This window comes from Macrobrachium nipponense, chromosome 27 (genome assembly GCF_015104395.2).
Source record: "Macrobrachium nipponense isolate FS-2020 chromosome 27, ASM1510439v2, whole genome shotgun sequence".
Lineage (NCBI taxonomy): Eukaryota > Metazoa > Arthropoda > Malacostraca > Decapoda > Palaemonidae > Macrobrachium > Macrobrachium nipponense.
Window position 1 is genome coordinate 35,167,146 of NC_087216.1, and position 26,996 is coordinate 35,194,141.

Here is a 26,996-nt window from a genome sequence, read left to right on the forward strand (position 1 = left end):
TATTTTTTTCTACTGTATGGTTCAAGTCGTATAAGCGTACCGAAGATTCCTCTACGGATGGCAACCGAAAGGGCCATTAGTCTAAGTACAAATAATCGGTACTCCTTGCGACATTCCAGGAGTTTCCGGTATAGGGACAACGCTAAAAGGTATAATTACAACAACACCAACTGAGCTTCTGTATTTAGCGAATCCTGTTTCGTTTAAATATATTTGCTTGCGATTTTCCTATGCTTACACAATAAAATGTTATTAAGATCTTTGTCAATGAGAACAAACCCCTTTTTCGAGACAGAGTAAATATTTTTGTCAATGATGTGTTACACACTTGCTTGACAAAATGTGCAATATGTCACTAACGAGGGAAAACCGCACTTATATGAGAGTAAGTAATCAAGGAATTCGAGCATATAGCTTTTCCCGATAACCACCAAACTCGAGGGAGGGGCAGGAGATTGGTTCTGTGCGACATCTTGCGCCTTTGCCATGAGAAGGCTGATCCTGCGAAAAAACTAATAAGAGGAGCCTCGCGGCTGACCTCTCTCTCATAAGGCGATACGGGAGATCCTGGCGCCTGGTTGACTCCTCACGCCTGGCTGCTGGAACGTGGCTCGCACCTGGTTGCTGGAACGCGGCTCGCGCCTGGTTGCTGGAACGAGGCTAGCGCCTAGTTGCTGGTACGCGGCTAGCGCCTGGCAGTTGGAACGCGGCTCGCGCTTGGCTGCTGGAACGCTCTAATGATCTGTCAACGGGGGCGTGACCACAATGTGACTAGATCATATAGTTGTTCTAGACATAATTTGGGTAATGCATTCCTAGAGTTTCCAGCAAAGTAATTACCCGTTTTTAGCTAGTGCGTTCTACTGCTCTGTCAACTGGGGTTCTTTGTCTTGTCAGATGAAGAATCGGACGAAGAGACGCACCTATTGAGGATGCCTTTCCAATGGCGATCCTTGGCAGTCTGGGTCGCTACAGATCCTGCCGAGGGGACGCCTGACCGGTGGGGGTTCTCCCTAACCTTCCTGCGGCTGTCGACTTTCCTCCTCCACTGGGTCTGGGAGTTTGGAAGAGGTCTAGGCCTGGAAGCGCTACGGAGCCGATCAGACGCACCCTCCACTGCACTGGGAACACTATATTCACTTCTTACCTTTTAAGAGCTCGCCTTTTGAGCTCCCTCCAAATATTCTTCAAATTTGCAAAATATGAATGTAGATTCTGAGAAGTAAGAAAGTGATGAGGATGCAACAACTACTAGTACTGTTAACACTAACTGCTCGTTAGCACGAGACTTATAAAAGCTTCTAAAGGAAGCGTTCTAGTCATATACTTTCTGACTTCCTTAAGTAGGAAGTTAGTGTGTATATTCTCCTCAATCAAGTTTAAACACTTCTTACACGTATTAGTGAATAAATATTAATATATCCCTTACTTGCAAAAGTTATGAGGGTCTACCTAAGCATTTGGTAGTCTCACCCAAATTCTAATTACTTCTTCGAAGCCAAAACCAACAAACAGTTAACAAAAGCGTATGCCAAACCAAAGATCCAATACATCACCAAATAATACAGCTCAGAAGATCGATGGTAACGAAAAACAAAATTCAAGTCAGGAGGTAGCAACAACGTATGTTGACACTACCGCGGGAGAGAAAATCTGATTAGAAGACGGGAATGGTTCCTATTCCTGCCACCCAGCGGCAGGGCGGTAGATCACCTGACCTACCTGTAGCGAGTGCCGCGAAATTCGAATTTCTGTCGGGGACGACGTAGTCTATAGCTAAGTACATTGGTCCCCCCGTATTCGCGGGGGATGCGTACCAGATCCCCCCGTGAATAGTTAGAACCCGCGAATGTTTGGAACCCCTATGAAAATGCTAAAAACAGCCTATTTTGTTAGTTAAAACTCAAGAAAAACCCACTAAAAATTTTCATACTTGGTTTTTTAATAGTTTTATCACAAAAAGTACATTTTAAGATGAAATTCATCAAAAAAACCAGGAATTTGTGGATATTTATCATAGAAAAATACCGTGAATGCGCGAATTTTCCGCGAATAATGCAGGGAAACGTTCCCCAGAGAAATCCGCGAATGTGTGAGTCCACTGTATATATCTGACAGGAAAGTTCATGTACAAAAATGACATTTTTCAAAGTTTTTCATAGTTTTTCACCCAAACTTATATAATAAACTTTAACAGAACTACTAAAAAAATAAATTTAAACACTGCTTAATTTTTTACATATTTTTGCAAAAGACCTGAAAGGAAATGGGATCATAAAAGATTACGGAGTAAACTCAGGATACTAAAAAAAAAAAAAAATTATAAATGACATACTATTAAAAAAAAAAAAAACTTGTGAACGATTCAAGGTATGAATGGCCAGTGTCACAATTAAAGCTATTGCAGAGGCATGCAAAACAATCAAATAACATCATAGTTACGTACAGGTTCTCATTCTTCTGAGATACTTTTCTGATGGCTTCAATTTCAGTGTTACTCATATGCTTTAAAACAAATGTATTTTTCTTGTCTTCTTCTTTCAATTCTTGTGTCTTGATTTTCAATTTAAGAGAGTTAAGTGTAGCCAAATCTTTACCCTTATTGGCTTTAGCCTGCTTCTTTTGACTACCAGGGGAAGGAGCAGTGTAGAGCTGACCTCCATAGAAAACCTGTCAAGCAACAAAATTAAATCCATCTGCTACCCATAATAAGACATCAAACAAAACACATCTGTTATGTGACATTACATGTAATACAGGGATAAATCCAAAGTGTACAAAGACTCCTCTACATATTATATGTGGCTAACTGAAATGGAAGCACCCCTCACCAGGCACATTTTGCTTTGTGTCATTTACCGTTCATGTTAGTTTCCAATTATTACTTGGTGGCATTATGTAAGGAGCCTGAAGGTAAAATGCAGGCTATGATTTTTTTTTTAATTTTGTGAAAAACATTTATAGACAGTAAAATTTGACAAATTACACAAACTTCATCAAAATTACTGACTAGCTTCAGCTCTTTTAGATTGTTATATAGAATTTTCACTGTGCTAAGATGATCAGTCTCCCTTGGAATAAATCAGTTAAAAATGCACACCGGTTAGGCAGCCCAGTACAGTCTCGTTTTGACATAGTGAAACTGCATATATGTAGTTACAGTCAATTTACAATATGGCTGGTAAGAAAAACACAACTTGCACAAATTAGAAATATTCTTGAGACTTGTAAGTTTACATTTATGAATTTTAGCCGCAAAACATACTATAAAGTTTTTCTCCACAAAAATATCTATAGCACAGATTTGCTAAGATAAATCATTTAGGTACAAAATTATTTTAAGGAAAATTTTTTAATATTCACAGTATTTTAAACATTTCTTTGTCAAACAATTTTTCTACAAAAACTGTGGGTGAGCAAAGAACATTCAAAACAGGAGGACCACAGCATCATAATCCCTTTGACACTAACAGTGATGTGAGCAACAGACCTGATCTTTGCCAAGGACCTTCTCCTGCAACCGCCGTTTTGGATCTACCCTGTTGAATGATGACTGAAGGTCTGCCCGTTTTGATGATGACTTTTGATATTCTCTTTGGATGTGATAAATGCAAAACTCACAAGATGATTTGTTGACAAAATATTTGCAGAACCCATTTGTCTTTGTCCTGTAAAAACATAAAAGCATGCAATTATAAGAAAATAAGGCAAACTCTCATAATGAAAAATCAAACTATCATATCTTCACTAAGAACAAATGTGTCCACTAGGGCAAGTCTTACAGAGAAAATATATTGGCATAAAGAATATAAATACTTAATTTCAGATTCATTTTTTAATGAGAGAGAGAGAGAGAGAGAGAGAGAGAGAGAGAGAGAGAGAGAGAGAGAGAGAGAGAGAGAGAGAGAGAGAGAGAGAGAGAGAGAGAGAATTTTCTTTGGATAAATGTCCTCTATTCATCTACTTCCTCCACCAGAACACCGATAGATACAAACACTTATAGCCTGTCAGCCTACTTCAGAATGTGGGGAGGTAGGGAGGGCAATTTATGTAATGGAGAGGTACATATTTAAAAAAATAAATCTTAAATTAAGTATTTTATATTTTTTAAATGAATCATATCTCTCCATTACATAAATGATTCCCACTTGAAAAAGGAGGTGGTCAAAGTGGAAATCAGCCAACCCTTTAAAGGCTACTTATTAACAAAATATTTTGTACAAGTGTTTGTTTTAACCAGTGAATTCAATCCGCAGGCTGTTGATGCCACCTTAGAAGTATTGTTACTCAGGTACAAGATCCTCTTCATGAAGATAGCTGAGGTTTCTGGAAGATGACCCCCTTCAGCAGAGAGGGGTAAAGTTACTGTGCCAAACCCTGCAGAGCCAACGATGGATAACTAACAAGTACATCTGTACAAAAAGGTATACTTTTAATACTCAACACTGAGTACCTCCAAGCTCCCAAAAGCTACAACTAGGTTTAAAAAGCAGTACACCATAAATGGCTACCTATCGATTCAGAACATAATATCCCCTGCACAAACTAGAGGAGTTAATGCTGTTCAATTATCATATTTAATTTCAGCACCATAAAGATAAACACAAGCAAATACAAGATTACCATGCCACTGAATGACTTCCATATTTATCCAAGAATGAGTTCTTTCCAAATTTAAATGTTTTAGCCAATGCTCACATGTCCAGTGGCTTACCTTCAGCTAATAATAGAAATTAGCGTGAAAGTCCTTAACAAGACCTAATGAAAAGGATATTACATTCCTACTCTTCAGAAGCTCCTATGCTAAATATAAATTCGCATCATAAGTAGAAAATTGCTTATGACTTTTTGCTATTTATTTTTTACTTGAAAGTTTCTTATGGTGGTAGGAAGGACTTATAATTTTCAGATGTGTCTTGTTTATCTAAATGCTTGGTACTCTATAAATAATGTCCTTCCTGCGGCTGTTAAAGATTGTTTAACCATTTAACCGACTCCTCCTCCTCCTTATTCTTCTAAACCTACGTGGTTGAGTAATGACAGAGGAGGACAGAGGAGGAACTAGACTTTACTGGTAACCGAACCTCAAGAGAAATCAAGCCTTTGTTAACCAAGAGGAGCATATTCTTGGTTTCCCATTTATATTGAGAAAGTATGCATCTTATGCATTGTTAAAAGATAATTGTCCAGATCCCAGGCATTTCTCATCATTATGGATACAAGGAAATTATTCTGCATTCGCCATCATCACAGTATTCTTGCTTGGATTGATATGGTAAGTACCAAGCATACATAGGGTAGTTATGTTTATGGTAACTGTATTAAAGTCTCTGAAGTCTTTGTGCTGCCTCTGTATAAAAAATCCTTCCTCCCTGCCATAATTAGATATTAATTCAATTTTTTGTGATAAGTTCAGTTGAAAGTGTTTTTTCTTGTCCTTATTTTCAGTGATTTGCTGTTACACTCTTTCTTGTGGGGCACGTTGTACATTGATTATTATTAATGGATTGGTAAGAACTCTTAAACTGTTTAAATCTAACGAGTTTATTTCACTGTTTATAAATTTGACATAATTTTATATATTTCATTACATTCATAATTTAATGCTAAAACACTTCTTCCAGGATATGTATATTATCTGGACTCTCATCGGGTTTCCGTAGTCTGGTGGTGTTTTCCTTCCATACCTGATTAGTTATTTTTGCCCTCATTTTACTTACAGCAGGTAGCTTATATTAATGTTTATTGCTTCATAGTTTTTTTAATAGTATACTTAAATTTTTTTATATTGTTTTTATTAAGGGGACCGTCCGCTATGGTGATGACATGTCAACTTGAAAAAATAAAAAACAGTTATTACTTGCATCTATGCAGAAACATGCCATGCATGCTTTCCAGAAGTTTCAGCCAATTATTTTTACAAATAATGAAGATATAGCGGTTTTTAAATGATGACGTCATCGTAACTGCGTCGTCTGTATGACTGAGTTTGACAGAATCGTATTTGCGTGTTTATTTTTGCATATATACAGGGATTTTTTCATATTTTTTTTCGAGATTCTCATACATCTGGTAGCAATGAAAGGTAGTGTGAGAGGAGAGCTGCTCAGAGCGGTTATTTATAGGCGAGACTCAGAGAATGACTCGGTTACGCCACAGACATCAAAGGAGCTACATGCACTTCGGCACTTGCGTTTGGTCACTAGCTATTTATGTTGTTTTTATAACTTCTTAGTGAACTTATAGCAATGCCGAAGTTACCCAAGATCAAGAAGGCTACTAAGCAACTAAGGCTAGCAAAATTAGCGAAGGCCAGGAGTGTGCTGAAAGAAAAACACGAAAATTCATTGTTATCAGGGCCCTCATTGTCTCATGTCTCGCTGTCAACATTGTCTGGTGTCACGCTGAGGGTATTAATACCACTTTTAGGGGTAGGACCAGGATCCTTGATGTAGAATTCAACAATAAAAGTACAAATACTAAAGTAATTATAATAATGTTGTTTTGACTTTTATAAGAAAAAAGCAAAAATTTACATAGCAAATCTTTGGGAGCTCATAACTCAAAAACATACTTATACGCATGTCCGTAGCCATTACTCGGTTATTTATTATCCAATTTTAGAGAGAAAGATATCATTGGAAAGAGGAATAAAAATCCCATAATTATGTGAGACAGAATTTTGATTTCTTTCTTTCTTTCTTTTTAGATTTTTTGAGTGTCTAGACTAAAAAAAAAAAATAAAAAAAAAAAAAAATAAAAAAAAAATCATAAAAAAAAAATGACATTTCTGGGCTCAGCTCGTGTCGCTGCGCGAAATATCCTTTAATCCATTATTTCTAAGGTAAATGTACTAACACATACCAGAGAATAAATAAAATAAAGAAAAGGTCAGTACAACTGACTCGCTCACCCTCCAAGAGGGTGTCGGTATGAACACTATGGCGAGTGAGACCACTACCACGAACCGCTTGCCAATAGAAATCTCCCACTACAAAATCCCCACAAGAGGGGAGCCGACCCACAGAGTGGGCAGCAACTACTACTACTCCATCCCATGCTGCCGACCGCTGCGCCTCTGGTGGCCATCCTTTTCAGTTAGCGCACAGCGTATACACGTGCCCTTTTTTGCTCTGTGTTTTTGTGCCCTTTTTTACTGGATTTATTCGTCATGGAGCGTACAGCCATTGCAGCAGCTAAGTTAAGTACTCAGTGTTTATTGCTATTTGGTTTTTTCCGTCCTTGAGTCAGTATTTGCCGTTTTTTAGGTATAAATACGAGCTCTAGGTCGGAAGCATGGCAGCATGGTTCTACCTCGTGGCGGGTTCGTCTTGGTCTCCATACCCAGAACCTTCCCTTACTTTATTACGCTCTATTTTTAGTTATCCTATTTGTATTAAGGGTACAGCCTACGCGGTTTAGGTCATGCATGCATGTCTTTTTTCACCTTACGTAGGCATCTTCCATCCAGACCCTAGCCACAGCTCTTAGTATCGGCCCCGGCTAGCTTTGAGTGGTAGACTTTCTTTCGGTTAGTCGTACACTCCTGGATTTTTTCTCCTACTATTTTGTTTTCTTTCTTTACAAGTGATTTGTTTATTTTTGTATTATGTTTATGTTAGTGTAAGGCTCTGGCTTCACCTAGCCTAGGTTATGGCCCCAATGGTACCCATGTGCTACCGCTCTTCAGTTCGGTTGCTTCCCTATAGCATCTCTCTGATCAGTCGGTTGTGTATTCTAGGCTTTATTGTTTCATTGTATCGTTGTTACCGCTCCGTGGTCACTACGTGATCACGGAGCAGCCGACGCCTGTCCAGTCATCTTCCCTCCTCCCGCTCTTCCATAGAGTCGGGGAGGGGGGAGTTGGTCTGCCCACAGCTCGCTCCGTCATACCCGGGCCTGCCTCCCTCTCCCCCCAGGCGGAGGAGTAGGGGGACGGGACAGACCCAGACTGGACTCGACCTCTCCAGCTTCTCGGTACGGCCGGATGGCTAAGGGGGGTGACTGGCCTTTCCCCCCAATCCGTCGCTACTCCGTCGCTCCGTTGCTAGCGCGGTCTGTTTGCCCTCTCGCCCTTTCCCACCTTACTGGGGCTCCTTTTCTACCGGAGCTCCGGCATCCACGTGGAAAGGTGCTAGTTCACCCTGCGGGGTGGACTGCGGCATACAGTTGGTCTCTACTAACCACTCCGTCGCGCTGAGATCGCGACACGCTCCGCCACGCACAGGACTTAGTCCGGTACGTTCGATATCTATAGGTTTAAGGATTAGTTTTATTAAACTTAAGTAAGTTTATCTTAAGCTACCTTAAACCATCCCCCTCCTTTGCCTGCTCACACCGGATCTCTCCGTGGTTATAGCCTATTCAGGCGGTAAGGGAGGGGTTATGCCCAAAATTTTTTCGCGCTCCGGCATGCAGCGGAGTTCTTTTAACCTTTAGCCTGTAAGTGATACCTTTTAAGATGCTCATGTGTCTTTTTCACTTACAGACACCAACTGTGGAGCATCTGGGATGCACTGCCATGCTTCAGGACCCCTGTGGGCATGAAGTTTGCCGGTCCCATGCTCCATGCGCGACTCCGCACGGGGACCTCCAAGTCTGGTATCACGAGACCTGCACCATCTGCTATGATCTGGTGAGCCAGCTCTTAGACGGGGTAAGTATTTCCAACTCCGTTAGCCAATCCCTACTTAGTTATAGTTCTTAAGTTTTAAAAATTTTTTAATCTTTCTTAAACTTAAGATAATTTTACATGGGATTTCGCATCCCCTATAATTTTAAGTTACACTTTTTACTTAAGTTTTAGTTTTAAGTTTAATCTTAAAAAACTAACAAATACCCTCTCTTCCAGGCTCCGGCTGTGAGGGACACCGCACTGGCAACCCTGCGGGCCTGGGTCGGCGGTTTTGGGAAGAACGCCGCCCAAGGGTATGCCCTACATTCTCGAGAAGAGGTTGGCGGTCCTGATCTTCCCCGGCGGCAAGTCAACGGGCTACGTCGACCCAGCAGAGGCGGCCCCGACTATTGCGTTCATCCAGCAGCAGCTCGCTGCCTCGTTGACTGATCCAGGCCAGGACATCTCGTCGGAAGTCGCGACGTTAGATTTAAACATTGAACCGATGGTAGGTGTTGACGACCTGTTGGTCGAGGTGAGTACGTTGGACGCCCAAGGGCTGCCCTTGGGTGCCACTGGATCTTCTACTCCTGCAAACTCTCCAGCTTCCTTCCAAGGCTTTACAGGAGCCGAACTTTATACTTCTCCTGATGCTTCTGTTAGACCTAAGGTCAAAGGACAAGCAGTGGTTAAAACCTTGACTAAGACGTCGTCGTCGTCGTCTAAAAAGACGTCGTCGGCGTCATCATCATCTTGCAAGTCTCCGGCTAAAAACCCCGGAGCAGAGAGGTCTAAAGCTTCCGGGTCCGGCTCCAAATCCTCTAGGAGTAGATCCTCCAGGGAGAGATCACACACTCCAGCGGAGTCAACCGTTCCACTTCCTTTGGTTCCTGTTCAGAGCCACCCGTCCACCTCCGCAGCAGCTCCGGCGGCTGGGATTCCAACGCTGGCCTGTTGCAACAAATGGGCGATCTGGTTGGGACTCTAAGAACAGTATGGAACAGATGTTCTCCCGGTTGTCTGATAGGATCAACTCCCAGGACAACATTATCGCCGGACTAAGCCAAGCTCCGCTAGCTACTCCCCCACCCTTCGGCACAGGGATAGCTCAGTTGCCACCATATGACTCTCTACCTCCGTTCAGCATGAACAATCCCTGGAGAGTGGCGTCATACGCCCCCTTCCAGGACGGGCTTATTTCTATCCCGGAATGTGGAACTCGAAGGATTGAAGACTTCGAGTTCTACCCGGAAGATCTCCAACCTCCGTTCATCGGCTACGCCAGGCTCACCGCCTCTGCCATGACACGAGACGATAAGGTCCCTAAAGAGACAGTCCTCTATTCACGGGACCAGGCTCAAAGAGAATGGCTCAGGTGCTTAGAGGACATGGACTGTTCAAACACGAAAATACAGCCGTTTAAGAGTCCATTCACAATCTTTACAATGGAAGAGGGTACTCCGCTTCCTTTCTTGACAAAGATTGCTACGGTCACTATCCCAGCAGCCCAGAAGGGGGATTCGTTACCTCAGCTAAAAGAAGCGGACCCTACATCTCCTTTACTTCCCTCAACCGGAGATTTGTGGGAAGACCTGCCCAACACTTTTTCTGCGGGCAAACTCAAACCAGACTGTGCTATGGAGCAGTTTGGTGAGAAGCTGCCTAGACTTCCAGATAGCCTCATTCAGGTTAGAATTTGATGCCACGTCTAGGTTGGGCCAGGAGTGGGGGGGGGGGTGGGGGGGGGGGTGGGGGGTCTATCAATACCATGGCCATGACTGAGGTGGCTACCATTTCTTATGGTTCTGAGCCACTGTTCAAGCTAATCACCAAGTCACTGACTCAAACGGTGCAGTCTGACATGTTCGAGTTCGCCACAGCCAGAACAAACTGTCGGAAGCATGTCCTCCAAGAAGCAACTATTCGGCATGAACCGAATAAGTTGCTTTCATCAAACATCTGGGGAGCAGACCTCTTCCCAGATGCAATGGTAAAGGAGGTCCAGGCAGAGGCTACGAGGCTTAACCAAAGCCTTAAAGATCGTTGGGGTCTTACGGCAAAGAGACGCCAAGATCAAGCTGTCAGAGGTAAGGCTCAGAAGAAACCCAGACGTTTCCAGCCTTACCAAAAGAAACAGCAACGCTTTGCCCAGCCTGTTCCGGCTGTTCCGTTGGTGCAGGCAGCCCAACCTTCTACCTCCAAGGCTCAATCGCAGCCTATTTATGTGATTTCCCCCCAGCCTCAACCTTCCACCTCTTACGCTCTCTCCCCAGCCTTCAATCAAGTCTTCGAGGGCCAGGCTTCTCAGAAGTATGACCGCTCGGGTAGGGGAGGCAGAGGTAAGCGATCCTTTCGTCAGAGAGGATCTGGAGGGTCCTTTAATAGAGGAAAACACTTCAGGGGAGGCCGCGGAGGCTACCAACACCAATGAGGACTTCCAGGTAGGAGGGAGGCTGTTTCACTTCCGCCAGCGGTGGAGTTTCAGCAAATGGGCACAAAGCATTGTGTCGAAAGGCCTGGGTTGGAGTTGGGTGGCGAATCCGCCCCCACCCAGACCTTTCCGCCAACTTCCATCCAAAGAATTGACGGAGTATGCGGAGGACCTCCTTCAGAAAGGAGCAATAGCGAGAGTCAACAGATTAAAGTTTCAAGGGCGCTTGTTCAGCGTTCCAAAGAAAGGCTCACAAAAAAGAAGGGTATCTTTAGACTTGTCCCGCTTAAACTTGGCCATTCGCTGCGACAAGTTCAAGATGCTCACAATCTCGCAGGTGCGGACTTACTTCCCCGTGGGGCCGTCACCACCTCTATCGATCTTACAGACGCATACTCATATCCCTATTGCAAGACACTTTCGCCCGTATCTGGGCTTCAAGATAGGAGATCAGGCATTCTCCTTCAAGGTAGTTCCCTTCGGTCTCAACGTAGCACCCAGGGTGTTCACGAAGTTGGCGGAAGTGGTAGTTCAACAACTAAGATCGCAAGGGATTATGGTAGTAGCGTATCTCGACGATTGGCTAATCTGGGCTCCAACAGTCGAGGAATGCACAAAGCAACACTGGAAGTAATCCAGTTCCTGGAATATCTAGGCTTCAAGATAAAACAGGACCAAATCAAAGAACTCACTCCAGAGTCAAACTTTCAGTGGCTGGGCATTCAATGGAATCTATCCTCCCATACTCTGTCGATTCCATCAGCCAAGAGGAAAGAAATAGCGAAGTCAGTAAAGCAATTTCTAAGTCACAAACTTGCGTCAAGGAGAACCCAGGAAAGGATTCTGGGTTCACTCCAGTTTTGCATCAGTGACAACATCTTGATGAAAGCCAAACTGAAAGACCTAACCAGAATCTGCCGCTCACGAGCAAATGTCAGGTCCAGGCCAAATTATCCTCAGTCCCTCAGATTCTACGGAATCGTCTACGCCCTTGGGCAAAAAGTCAAGAACTTATCAATATCAGTACCCCTTCAGTTTCCTCCTCCGGGGATTACCCATCCACACAGACGCTTCGTTAAGCGGTTGGGGAGGATATTCTCAGTTCAAGAAGGTTCAAGGAATTTGGTCACCTCAGTTCCGTCAGTTCACATAAACGTACTGGAAGCAATGGCCGTGCTCTTGACTCTAAAAAAAGGTTACGTCCGCCAAAGAACTCCCACATAAAGCTAGTCTTAGACAGCGCAGTGGTAGTCCATTGTATAAACAGGGGAGGCTCCAAATCACGTCATCTAAATCATGTCATGTAGCCATCTTCTCCCTGGCGGACAAGTTCAGTTGGCACCTCTCCTCCACCCATATAGCTGGAGTGAGAAACGTCATAGCAGATGCTCTATCCCGATCAGTGCCTCTGGAGTCGGAATGGTCACTGGACAGCAGTTCGTTCCAGTGGATTCTTCAGAGAGTTCCAGGTCTACAAGTGGATCTCTTTCGCATCCCAAGCGAAACCACAAACTCCCATGTTATGTGGGCCCCCAACCTGGACCCTCTGGCCTATGCCACGGACGCCCTGGCCCTAGACTGGAACAACTGGGAGAAGATTTATGTCTTCCCTCCAGTGAATCTTCTCCTGAAGGTACTGAACAAACTCAGGACATTCAAGGGTCAAGTGGCTCTAGTAGCCCCAGACTGGCCGAAGAGCAATTGGTACCCTCTAATTCTGGAACTGGGTCTTCGCCCTCTTCGAATTCCCAGTCCCAGGCTCTACCCAGTCAGTGCAAACGAAGACTGTGTTCGCTTCCTCAGGAATTCTCAAAACCCTAACTTTATGGATTTCATGAAGTTTGCAGCTAAAAGAGATGCGAATATTGATCCTCAAAATATTCTCTTCTTGGAATCTGATAAAAGAGATTCAACTTTGAGACAGTATGATGCTGCAGTCAAAAAGTTAGCAACCTTCCTGAGAGAATCAGATATTAGAATCATGACAATCAATTCAGCTATATCCTTTTTCAGGATCTTTATTTGAAAAAGGCCTTAGCAGCTAGCACCATTACGACAAAAAACAGTCAGCCTTGAAAAAGATTTTTCAATTTGGTTTCAACATAGACTTGACAGACTCCTACTTCTCGTCTATTCCCAAGGCTTGTGCTAGACTTAGACCTTCTGTAAGGCCTACGTCAGTATCATGGTTCTTAAATGATGTTCTAAAGCTGGCTTCACGAAATGATAATGACACATGTTCATTTATAATGCTCTTAAGAAACTATTTTTATTAAGCTTGGCCTCAGGAGCTAGAATTTCAGAACTGTCGGCATTATCCAGGGATCCGGATCATATTCAATTTCTTCCCACAGGGGAAGTGCTACTTTCTCCGAACGTAGTTTTATAGCAAAAGAATGAAGATCCTTTGATGAGTGGGAACCATGGAAGGTTGTACCCCTTCCACAAGATATATCTCTTTGCCCAGTATCGACCTTACGAGCCTTTCTGTCCAGGACCTCCTCATCCTCATCGGGTCCTCTCTTTAAGAGAGAAAAAGGTGGTACTTTATCTATTAAAGGCATCAGGCAGCAGATCCTGTACTTTATTAAGCAAGCCAATCCTGACTCCTTCCCTAAAGCACATGATGTCAGGGCAGTAGCCACCTCAATTAACTATTTCCAACATATGAATTTCGATGAGTTGAAAAATATACTGGATGGGAAATCGCCGACAGTATTTAAGCGTCATTACTTAAAGTCCTTGGAAGCTCTGAAATTTTCAGCAGTTGCGGCGGGTAACATAGTTTCCCCCGACTCTGCTTAATCTTTAGTAGAAGATCCAGTCCTCCTTTCTACCTATCTCACCCAACAGTTCGTCTATACCTGCCATGTTCATCTACGTTTACCTTAGTCTTAGCTGCTCTTATGATGGTATAGTGGGTGTCCCTTATTTTTTTTGCTAGGGTCACTCACAATTGATTGTATATAATGATCTCTTTGATGTGATCCCCTTATTTTTATGCTAGGGGACACATCTTATTTACAATGGTTTACGGGTTTTGTATATTAAGTCATATACATTCCCTTTTTATGTTATTATTGAACGTTTGTTCTGTTCAAGTTATTGTTATAATTGCTTTGAGTTCTTTGTACATATCTATACACAGATACTGATTTCAACATATATTCCATGTAAGCCCTGTATATATGTTAAATTTTAAGTTATTTTTAAGAAATATTATTAGCATTAAGTTTAATTTAAGTAATATTTCTATTTTGTAATATGTTTTGTTTTTGTATCATTGTGTTTTATATGTATAATTTATTAGCAATTATAATTCCTTCATTTTATGTTATCTTTTATTTGAGACCCTTTTGTTTATTGATTTTTCTTTACAATCTTGTGCTATTTCTCGGTACGATTTCGCGCAGCGACACGAGCTGAGCCCCAGAAAAGGGATTCTGACGTTAAGGAAAAAATCTATTTCTGGGTGATTGGCTCGTAGTCGCCAGCGAAATCCCGCCCTGCCCATCCCATCGCTCAAGATTGTCTGCTAACTTCAGGATGGCCACCAGAGCGCAGCGGTCGGCAGCATGGGATGAGTAGTAGTAGTTGCTGCCCACTCTGTGGGTCGGCTCTCCCCCTCTTGTGGGGATTTTGTAGTGGGAGATTTCTATTGGCAAGCGGTTCGTGGTAGTGGTCTCACTCGCCATAGTGTTTCATACGACACCCTCTTGGAGGGTGAGCGAGTCAGTTGTACTGACCTTTCTTTATTTTATTTATTCTCTGGTAGGTGTTAGTACATTTACCTTAGAATAATGGATTAAAGGATATTTCGCTGGCGACACGAGCCAATCGCCCAGAAATAGATTTTTCCTTACGTCAAAATCCCTTTTTTATAATAATATAAAGTTTCACTTATACTTACCCGGTGGTTACATATAGCTGTCGTCTCCTGACGTCACGGCAGAATTTGAAATTCGCGGTAGCGCTAATGGTTTGACAGGTGATCCCTCTACCGGGTACCGGGAACCATTCCAACCATAAATCAGAAGTTTCATGCCTACCTGTCCATATGAGGGGAGGAGGGCGGGCTTCGTTATGTAACCACCGGGTAAGTATAAGTGAAACTTTATATTATAAAAATGTCATTTTCACTTATATAACTTACCCGGTGGTTACATATAGCTGATTGACACATTTAGGTGGTGGGACAATGGCAGCTAAAATAACAACTGTTGGAATTATCCGAAGATATAGGTTCCTTACCTTTAAAGACCGCTGACTCAGTGGTTACTGCCTCTGTAGTCTGCTGGCCTTTATTGTACCGACAGGATATATGGATCCGTGCGTCGGACACAATAATAAGTACTTGCCGTTGAGGACGTGACCGTAACGGACAAGACTATAATGCCCCTGCTCAGGGCGCAGTACAAATCACCACAAAATACAATGAAAAACGAGGGATCACCACAACCGTTTAAGAATACACCAGACATTAAAAGACTGAAAGATACTCAAAAAAACTCCCCTGTATCTTCAGACAACCTTAAAAATACAAAAAACATAATCAAGGAGAAGTTAGTGAGGATGGGATACATCCTTCTCTCCCTCACCCAATACCGTGTCAGTCACAATGAATGGCCCCAATGTACTGCAATTTTCATATGTGGTTTGCAAATCTGTCAGATAATGAGATGCGAAGACAGAATTGCTTCTCCAATATGTAGATTTAATAATGTCTTTCAAAGACAGATTACGTCTAAAGGCCATAGACGTAGACACTGCTCTAATTTCATGAGCTTTGACTTTAAACACTTTGATATCTGAGTCCTGACATTGTCCGTGTGCCTCAGAAATCAAATTCCTTAAAAAGAAGGAGAGCGCATTTTTAGAAAGAGGACGAGAAGGATCTTTCACTGACACCACAGGTTATCACTCTTACCTCTTATACTTTGGTCCTTTGCACATAATGTCTAAGTGCTCTCACTGGACAGAGAAGACATTCAGGCTCATTTTAGGCCCACTAACTCCGAAATGTTCTTTATAGAGAACAAAGAACAAGGCCAAGGACGTGAGGGATTTTCATTCTTAGCAAAACCAAAAAAACCCCAGCATTGATGAGCAAATGGCATTGCCCTTAGCGAATCCAACTCTCTTATCAATAGCATGCAGCTCACTGATTCTTCTAGCTGATGCTAAAACGCACAAAGAAAAAGGGTCTTCCTGGTCAGATCTCTAAAAGAACTAGAGGAGATCGGTTCGAATCTATCTGACATCAGCCATTTAAGAACTACATCCAGGTTCCAAGCTACTGTTCTTGCTCCTTTGTCTTGGTCGTATCAAAGGAACGAATCAGGTCTGAGAGGTCTTGATTATTAGAAATGTCTAATCCTCGATGTCTGAACACTGAAGACAACATAGCTCTATAACCCCTAATCGTCTGGTAGAAAGCTTCTTCTCACGAAGAAAAAGAAGGAGTTAGCTAACTGAGCTATAGAGGTCTTAGAAGACAAAATTCCTTCTTCTTTGCACCAAGCTCTGAATTGGACCACTTAGCTTGGTACAACTCGATCACAGGATTCTCTTCTGGGGTCTAGCATAGCCCTTGAAGCTCTCTTTGAAAATCCTCTCTTTCTGAGGAGATGCTCGACAGTCTGAAGGCGACTAGTCGAAGAGCGGACAAGTTGTGATGGAACCTCAGAAAGTGGGGCTGTCTGAGTAGATCCTCCTTAACGGTAACTCTCTCGGAAAGTCCGTCAACAGCAGTAGTAGATCCGGAAACCATTCCCTGGCCGGCCAAAAGGGGGCTATCAGAGTCATCCTGACGATCTGATGACCTCTGAACTTTGCCAGAACTAATCTTAGCATTTTGAAAGGTGGAAAGGCATACAGATCCAGATTTGACCAGTTCCAGAAAGCATGGCACCACTGTAAACGCCTCCTCGTCTGGAACTGGGGAGCAATACAGTGGTAGACGAGCTGTCTTGTTTTGTGGCGAAGAGATCCAACTGAGGACATCCCCAAATTCCCTCCCCCAAAGCTTCTTGCATATTTGAGGATGTAACGTCCACTCTGTGGAGAGGACTTGTCCTCTCCTGCTGAGATGTCTGCCTTTACATTCTTCGAGCCTTGAATAAATCTTGTGCTCAAGACAACCTTGTTCTCTTTCGCCCAAATGAGTAGGTCTCTCGCCGCCTCGCACAGAGAGAACGAGTGTGTCCCCCCCTGTTTTTTGATGTAAGAGAGAGCCGTGGTGTTGTCTGCTTGAACCAGCACTACTTTCCCTCTTACCTCTGTCTTGAAGTGCATTAGAGCCAAATGAATCGCCTTCAACTCTTTTTAGATTTATGTGCCAGCTTCTCTGATGAATCTGCCAAAGTCCCGACACTTCCTTTCTCCCCAGAGTAGCTCCCCACCCTTTGTCCGATGCGTCTGACAAAAGCGTAAGGTTGGGGCTCAACTGGCTTAAGAGACAAGCCTTCCTCTAGCCTTCCTTCTGATTTCCACCAAAGTAGGTCCTGTTTGATTCCTTCCGAGATGGGGAACACGAAGGAGTCTGGGAACTTCTTCCTTTGCCACTTCTGCTTCAAGTAAAATTGAAGTGGTCTCATGTTGAGCCTGCCCAGACTTACAAATTGCTCTATTGAAGCCAAGGTTCCTAAAAGGCTCATCCACTGATTCGCCGAGCAAGTTTGTCTGACGAGAAATTCGTCTATTTTGTTCAGGCAAGAGTCGATCCTTTGGCGAGACGGAAAAAGCCTGAAAAAGAACTGATTCAGTCTCACTCCTAAATAAACTATCTCCTGAGAAGGAGTGAGACATGACTTTCCTTGTTTACTAACAAACCTAGGCGTTTCCGTCATCCTTAAAGTCTTTTGTAGGTCCTCCACACACTTCTGTCTGGACCTTGCCCTCAGAAGCCAATCGTCTAGATACATGGATATTCGTATCCCGTCTAGATGAAGCCACTTTGCTACTGACGACAGAACTCTGGTGAACACTTGTGGAGCTGTCGACAGGCCGAAGCAGAGGGCCCTGAACTGATAAATGCGGCCCTGGAACACGAATCTCAGGAATCTTCTCGATTCCGAATGAATCGGAATATGAAATAAGTGTCCCGAAGGTCTATGGAAACCATCCAATCTCCAGGATGAAGAGCTGCTAATACCGATTGGGTCGTTTCCATAGAAAACTTCGTCTTCAGGACAAAGACCTTCAGGGCACTGATGTCCAACACCGGCCTCCAACACCCCGTGGCCTTCTTTACCAGGAAAAGGCGATTGTAAAATCCTGGTTCCTGCGGAGAGTCCACTAACTCTATGGCCCTCTTTGCCAGTAAGGCGAGAACTTCTTGATAGAGGGCAGCAATTTTTTCGAGTTTCTCCGAGTAGGCTGACAAATTCACAGGAAATTCTGTGAGAGGGGGTGCTTGATGAATGGAATGGTGTATCCTTCCTTCAGACCTGGACCGTCCAAGGATCCGCTCCGAGATGAAACCAGGTCTGCCAGAAAAGGTGTAATCTGGCTCCTACTGCTGTGTGGAGGACTACGGGCCTACTTCTTGATGGAAGAGGGAGTGGTTTTAGAAGAGGCTCTACCTCTCCCACGGAAACCTGGAGGAAGATCGAACGGGAGCTCTCCCTCGAAATGGTTTTTTAGGAGCTTCCGTGGAGGGAGCACTCCGAGAAGCAGAAAGAACCGGAGCTATCTCCCGGGCTTCTTCACTGACTGTGATAAAAGATCCTGGGTCGCTTTCTGTGTTAAAGATTGAGCGATCTCGCTCACAATCTCTTGCGGAAATAGGTGTTTCTTGTCCAAAGGAGAGAAGAGCAAGGCAGACTTCTGGTTCGATGAAACCCCTTTCGACAAGAAGGAGCACCAAAGCTGTCTCTTCTTCAACACTCCAGAGGCGAAAATGGCAGCGAGCTCCGAAGCTCCATCACAGATGCCTTTATCGATACAATCCAGTACCGAGGCAAAATCCTTCAACCGCTCCTCCGAAAGTCCAAATGACTTGACTTTCCTGGCCAGCGAAGCAATGGCCCAATCCAGGAAGCTAACAACTTCGAAAACACGGAAAACACTCTTGCAAAGATGCTCCAGTTTTCATTTGTTGAAAAAGAAAATCTTAGCAGTATTAAGGGCTGCTCTGCGGGAAGAGTCCACGAGACTAGAAAAGTCTCCCTGAGCGGAGGCAGTCACACCCAGGGAAAAAAACTTCTCCAGTGTCATACCAGAACACGGCTCCTTGACGAAAGTCTCGAAGGGGGAAGACAAAAATCATTTTTCCCCTGTTCCCTCCCTTCTCCAAAAGCCAAGGCGTTAACTTTCTTGATAGCTTTTCTTAGCCGAAATCGAGAGGACGAGACGAGTGAACGAGGGACGAGGAGTCAGGCTTACTGTCCTTTTTCCACTGCGAACTAGGAGAAACTGGAACGGAAGGCGCAAAAGAATCTCCAAGTTGTCAACGAAGGATCGTAAAAGGAGTTTATACCCCGACAAATGCTTGTCTTTTTCTGCAAGTCCTTCTCTTTCTTCTCCAAATCCGAAGCTTCCTTCGACGAAACTGGCGAACATTCCATCGGAAGAGGAATCCTGTTCGGCGAAATCACACCCTGACGCGTCCGAGGAGGGTGTGAGAAAGCAGGAGAAGAAGTCTGAGCCTGTACTGAGACGTATCCGGGCGGCTGAGCTGGCGGCTGCGTTGGCGGCTGAGCTGGCGGCTGAGTGGCGCTCGAGCGAGAGCCTGACGTGGCGCCATAGACGGAGTCAGGAAAGGAGTCGACCAGGCGCTGAAGTGGCGTCTGAAGAGGAGTCACATGGAGAGTCTGAGCTGAAGAGGCGACTGCAAAGGAGCTGCGAAGAGGACTGCACAGTAGTCTGCGGAAGATGTAAGGCGGTCGGGAGCGCATTCGGGGACGAAGAGACTTGCCAAAAAGCTCCAAGATACTGCCTAACTTGGCATTCATCTGTTCAAACACCGAAGGTTGAGGATCCACCGACTAGAAGGCGCGGGAGGTGTAGAAGGAATGGATCCACAAACCACGTCTGGAGCCGCAGGAGTTATCGCTTGAGGTTGCTCTGGAGAGGCTCCGAAGGAGTGTGCGTGTTTCGGCTTCTCCACTTCTATGAGAGAAGGGCGATAAATCGAAACCGCCGGAGAAAAAGCTTCAGGCTCCTCCCAAAACTACAAGAAGGTTCGGCCAGCCGCCACCTTCTTGGAACCGCAGCAGGCGAAACATCGCGCGACCTTTTCAGCGGTCTAGAAGTCTTATTACGCCAACCTCTATAAGAGGAAACATCTGAACTAGTCACTTGACGAAAAACACTTCCTCGCAACACCTTTCCAATGGTGAGCGACAGCATCCTGGGATACGGCTACAGGATTGCTTGAGGGGGAGGCTGCTCGGGAGCAGGTCCCGCTCGCCTCCCTTCGGTTTTCGGCATGCCTCCTCCCAGGATCTGGGGAGTTTGACAGGGCCTAGACTAGGAGACGAACGGGCCCGACAACCACCATCCTCCACTACACTTGCACTAAGTAATTTATCACACTTAACTACCACTTCTTGCACGTCTCACCCCATTTTCTGCATAGTGGTGAGGAAAGAGACAAATTTTGAGTCCATATCGGCTCGTAATACTGACACGGGATCGGGATCGGGAGATACAGATTCGAGGGCAGGAGCAACCACTACGGGGTTAATAGGAACAGGATTAATAGAATTCAGAGGAATATCCTGGCTACTCACTAACTTAGAAGATCATCTCTGTGAAGCCTTTCTGATTCTATCTTTTTCTAACTTTCTCACATACTTTCCCAGTGCCTTCCACTCCTGAGATGTTAGAGACTTACATTCTTCGTACGTATTCTCAAAAGAACATTCACGTCCCCCTACAACTCTACAAGTAGAATGAGGATCAAGTGAAGCTTTAAGAAGTCTAGTCTTACACCCACTACTACACACCCTATACTGAACAGAGCCGGTGTCAGACATCGTGAAGAATTCAAAATAATTCCTAAAAAGGACAACAATATCAAAACCAAAATAACTATAGCGCTAGCAAAAAGATCAGTAAACTCAAGGTACATCACCAAAAGGAGAAAACCAAGATGATCAAATCCAAATTCCAACCAGCAGAGGAACCGTGTACCGGTTCCGACGGCAGGAAACTTCTGATTTATGGTTGGAATGGTTCCCGGTACCCGGTAGAGGGCGGGAGTAGAGGGATCACCCGTCAAACCATTAGCGCTACCGCGAATTTCAAATTCTGCCGTGACGTCAGGAGACGACAGCTATATGTAACCACCGGGTAAGTTATATAAGTGAAAATCAAAATTCTGTCACACAGAATTGTTCCGTATATAAAGAAGTTTTAATGTTATGATTTTCAATGCAATTGATGTCATATTAGCAAAGAAATCGCTACCTATTTTTTTTTTAATCATAATTTTTGCTAATAAAACTAAAAGTTTTTGCTCAAATGACTTGAAATTTTTATATGATGAAGGTATTATATATATCTAAAACATATATGAAAATTATGTATTTTGCGTAATAAATAAAAAAAATAGACATCATAGCGGACGGTCCCCTTAAATGCTGGTATATTCTTCTATGAAATAAACTCCATACCTGATGTTTAGTAAAACATTCATATTCTGAATTTCATAATTTTATAACTAATGTTTTCTTTCATAATAGCCTTTATTACATGCAGATGAGGAAGAAAAGCTGATATAGCCAGGAAGATACCCTCAGATTTGGAAACCTTCAAAATACATTTACTTTAAAGATGTTGTCTTGATTACTTGCAAGTTAGTATTGCATAGTGTTCTGTTCTGTTACATTAATTACTTATAATTACACAATAGCATAGTTCCTTTGATAAATAAAAATTTGTTTGTATAAATTGTATAATTTCGTATTCCTGGTATTAGGCCACTTGTTTGTTTGTATGGTGCTTTTACGTTGCATGGAACCAATAGTTATTCAGCAACGGGGCCAACGGCTTTACGTGACTTCCGAACCATGTCGAGAATGAACTTCTAAAATACACATCTCACTCCTCAATGGAATGGCCGAGAATTGAACCCGCGACCATCGAGGTAGGACGAAAATACCATACCAACCACGCCGTTGAGGCGCTGGTATTAGGCCACGTACTTCATATTATGAATTTTCAGTTTGGCTCCATTTTCCAAATATATTTTTATAATAAAAAAATAAATTTTATTAGTACTTACCCAGTAATTATATAGCTGCAGCTTGAATTTCCAAATCGCAGTTAAAATTTCCTTCAGTGTCCAGTAGGTGAATAGGTTCCTCCCCCTCACTGGGGGTAAGAGGAACAACCTCAATTTTGTTTCCCCTCAGTCCATAAGATAGTGTCCATGTAAGGGGAGGAGGGTGGGCTATGTTATAATTTTTACTGGGAAAGTACTAATAAAACTTTATTTTATTATAAAAATATTTTTATTAGTGTAACTTACCCAGTATAATTATATAGCTGAATCCCACAGTGATAGGTGGTGGGGATTCATGGACCTGTTCAAACTATATAAAGAAATCCATTTTCATGAAAGTCTCACTAAACTTTAGCTGTTCTTTGCCTGAGGAGAGAGGAGCTTCAAGTTGGTATTGCCTCTAATGAGCACTCTTCTCAACCCTTACAGGTCTAACGGTGTGGCCATGAAACACCTCTACAAACACAGAAAACTTCCCAGCTGAGGAAGTTGATACCAATCAGAGATTAAAATGACAAATTTCATAAGACAATGCGCATTTTTCATAGCTACAAACCTGAGGTCTTAACAATAGGATAATTTCTAGCGCCTAGCTGGATCCGGTTAAAAAGCAGATGAAAGCAAGGAATCTTGTGATGTCTGCAACGCATGCGTAGCTCGGGTGAGGATTGGTCAAGGACGATGTCGCTACGCCAGTCTTTCCCAACTCAGGATGACTTAACAAAAAGAGGGGCGGCTAGAGGTGGGCAGTATAACGTTAAGACCTCAGGTTTGTAGCTATGAAAAATACAAATTGTCTTAGAAAATTTGTCATTTGTTCATACGCGAACAAACCTTCGGTCTTAACAATAGGATAGACTCATACTTGGAAGGAGGTATAAGACATCCTAGACCGGCTGGGGGCCTACCCACCAGTCCAGCTCTCAAAAGGAATGGTTTTTGGAGAGAGACTGAAGCCCGTTGAGAAGCTAGATAAATTGATATCTAACCACTCATACCCCAACCCCTCCTTGCCAAGGAGTGGAGCATATGCTACCAAATAGCGGGCAAGATATTTGTATATTGCACGACCACGTTATCCGTATGACTACCTTACTCACCTTTATCAGACCAGTCCAGCGAATGAGTGTCTATTCCTTAAACTGCCAAAAGGAAGAAGGAAAGGTACAAGAGAAAGGAGACCAGCCAACTTACTCATTCTCTCAACCACACAATCATCTTAGGTAAGATACAAAGGTGCCCTGTTAAAGGCAACCATGAGTTACACAACCTGTTGGGCAGCCACCACAGGTCCCAGGGAAAACATGTCCGCAGATCTGTGGGTAACATCCTTAAGAGGTGAACGTGGACTGGCGTAACCAAGTACCAGCGTTCAGCACTATGTACAGCCAAGTTTGTTTTGAAAGCCAGAGAGGGACCAATACCTCTAACGTCATGCGCTCTAGCCTGCAGATGTGGTGGTGGAATCATCAAGAGTCAAGTATGCCTATCTGATGGGTTCCGTATCCAAAAAGAGATATTATTCTTAGACACCTCTTTCTTTGTATGGATGCTAACAAAGTCTGCGGCAGCCTAGTCTAAGGTGCTAAGTCCTTCTAAGATGGCAACGCAGGACCTGGACAGGGCACAACAGAAGCTCTTGAGCATCACCACTCACAAAGTCAGTCAGTGATGAAATGGAAAACGAAGTGAACCTGTCATCATGCACGGAGGGATTTTAGGTCTTGGCTACGAATTCCGGGACAAATTCGAAGGACATCGACTCCAACCCCTGGTGTGCTTCACCTCATAGCTCAGACCGTCCTACTCTCTTGGAAGATGCAAAAGCCAAAAGGAAAACTGTCTCGAGCGTCAGGTTCCTGTCAGATGAGCGACACAAGGGATCATATGGACTCTTATTGAAGCTCCTAAGAACCAAGAAAACTTCCCATGTCGGAGGCTTGAGCTCTCTAGGAGAACTTGACTGCTCAAACCCCTTAACTAGCAGGGAAAGTTCCCAGGAAGAGATGTCGATACCCTTAAGGTGTAACACCAAACTCAGGGCCGCCCTGTCTGTAGCCTCTAATGGCAGAAACGGACAAACATTTCTCGTCTCTGAGGAAGGTTAAAAAGTCTGCTATTCGCTGAATACAGGTCGCGAGGGAAGAAAAATGATATTGTCATGATACAATAAAGTTTTATACATACTTACCTGACAGATATATACTTAGCTATAGACTCCGTCGTCCCCGACAGAATTTCAAATTTCGCGGCACACGCTACCGGTAGGTCAGGTGATCTACCGCCCTGCCCTGGGTGGCAGGACTAGGAACCATTCCCGTTTTCTAATCAGAATTCTTCTCTTCCACCTGTCCCTCCTGCGGGGAGGCTGGGTGGGCCATTAATCGTATATATCTGTTCAGGTAACGTATGATATAAAACTTATTGTATCATGACAATATCATTTTTATACATTCAACTTCCCTGCCAGATATATACTTAGCTGATTAGCACCCATTGGTGGTGGGTAAGAGACAGCTAACTACTGAAATAGACAGGTAAACAACATATGTTGTAGGTATTAATAAACCTTGGTTCCTACCTTATTAGGCTGAAGACTTCGCGGCTACTGCCTAGGAGTCTGCTTAGCCTCAAGAGCCTCAGCGAGATATTGATCTATGGCTAAGAGTTCTTGTGGGTCTGCAAATGGGGTCTTATCCACTTACCTCGGCAGAGCCTAAAGGCCTTTGTCATTGGGTGCTATTCCACTAACATGACAATACACCTTGTTCAAGGAGCACAACACCGATCCCGATCACCTGATCCTAACATCCATGTTAGTTTCTAAGATTGTAAGGAGTTTATCCCCGAACTCCTTACAAACAACCAAAAACTCAAAACATAAATTACAACGCTCATTTATAACAAAATATACAAAAAAAAATTTTGTACCCCCCTACTAGCCATACATACTCTTGATCCTACCCAGCAATGACACTATGCGCCCGTGCGACATCAGTGAGCTTGCTAATAGAAAACCAAGCACATAATCTGACAAGAGGTTTTATGTACGTTAAAATTAAAATATTTTAAGGATCAGTCTTTGCTTCCAAGACCCAGTACTGTATCTGCTGATACAAATGGACCTAGAGAGAAGCACTTCTCATAAGTCACTTTCACATCCTTCAGGTAATGAGACGCAAACACTGAATTGCACCTCCAATAAGTAGTCTCAATGATATTTCTAAGAGACATATTTTTTTGGAACGCCAGGGACGTTGCTACTGCCCTTCACCTCATGGGTCTTAACCTTTAGAAGACCGAAGGATTCCTCCGAGCAGTTTCTTGTGTGCGTCAGTAATTACGCTTCTCACAAAGAAGGCCAAGGCGTTTTTGGACATGAGTCTTTTGGGGTTCTTCACAGCACACAGCCAAAGACCTTGTTGACAACCTCCCATCTGTTTTCTTTCTCTCTAAATAAAATTTAAGAGCTCTCACTGGACAGAGAGACCTCTCTGTCTCTCTGCCTACGAGGTTTAGATAGAACCTTTTACCTCAAAGCTTCTTCTGGGCCAAGGTTTTGATGGGTTCTCGTTTTTTCGCCAGAAACAATGTCTGGAACGAGCAGATAGCAGCATCTCCTTTGAATCCCACTGTGGAGTCCAGAGCGTGCAAATTCGCTCGTCCTCTTGGCTGTAGCGAGACAACAGGAAAAGGATTTTGACGTAAGGAAAAATCTATTTCTGGCGATTGGCTCGTGTCGCCAGCGAAATATCCTTTAATCTATTATTTCTAGGGTCAAATGTACTAACACATACCAGAGAATAAATAAAATAAAGAAAAAGGTCAGTATAACTGACTCGCTCACCCTCTAGGAGGGTGTCGGTATGAACACTAGGCGAGTGAGACCACTACCACGAGCAAATGCCAATAGAAATCTCCCACTACAAAACCCTCCAAGGGGGGAGCCGTCCCATAGAGGGAGCAGCTCGTACTACTACTACACCATCCCATGCTTGCGACTGCTGCGCCTCTAGTGGCCATCCTGAAGTTAGCAGACAATCTTGAGCGAAGGGATGGGTAGGGGGGGTATTTCGCTGGCGACACGAGCCAATCGCCCAGAAATAGATTTTTCCTTACGTCAAAATCCTTTTTTCTGGGCTCAAGCTCGTGTCGCTTGCGCGAAATCGTACCCCAGAGAAATAGCACAAGATTGTAAAGAAAGTAAACAGAACAAATAAAACAAATTAGGTCTCAAATAAAAGATACAAAATAAAAGAATGAATATAATTGCTAAAAGATACAAATACACAGTAAAACAAAATCAAAAATATGCTTAAATTACCCTTAAAAGTAATTATGATAATAATATGAGGTAATTTACATATATACAAATAGGTATAATGATTACCTATAACAATAAACCTGTGTAATAACATGTATCAAAATAGAAATAGCAATTAATATTAATGTTATATAAATTTATAAAAATATTTGATAATTCACAAAACAATATATATCTTAGGAATGTATATGACTTAATATACAAAACCCGTAACCATTGTACTATGATGTATCCCCTAGCATAAAAATAAGGGGATAACATCTACGAGATCAATATGGTGATCATATGAGTGTCCCTCATCATACAAAAGGGACAATATACAATTATAAAGCAGCTAAGACACAAGGTGAATGTTAATGAACAAGGTAGGAATAGACGAACTGTTGGGTGAGGCAGG

General features: G+C 43.3%; 1 protein-coding gene and 1 pseudogene across 1 annotated transcript in view; one reads left to right on the plus strand and one right to left on the minus strand.

Moving 5' to 3' along the window:
- Positions 1-26,996, plus strand: part of LOC135201016 (protein MCM10 homolog) — a 219,168-nt gene that overhangs the window by 66,416 nt on the left and 125,756 nt on the right.
- The window catches only part of LOC135200476 (protein MCM10 homolog), a 103,115-nt pseudogene that overhangs the window by 17,463 nt on the left and 58,656 nt on the right, over positions 1-26,996 (minus strand).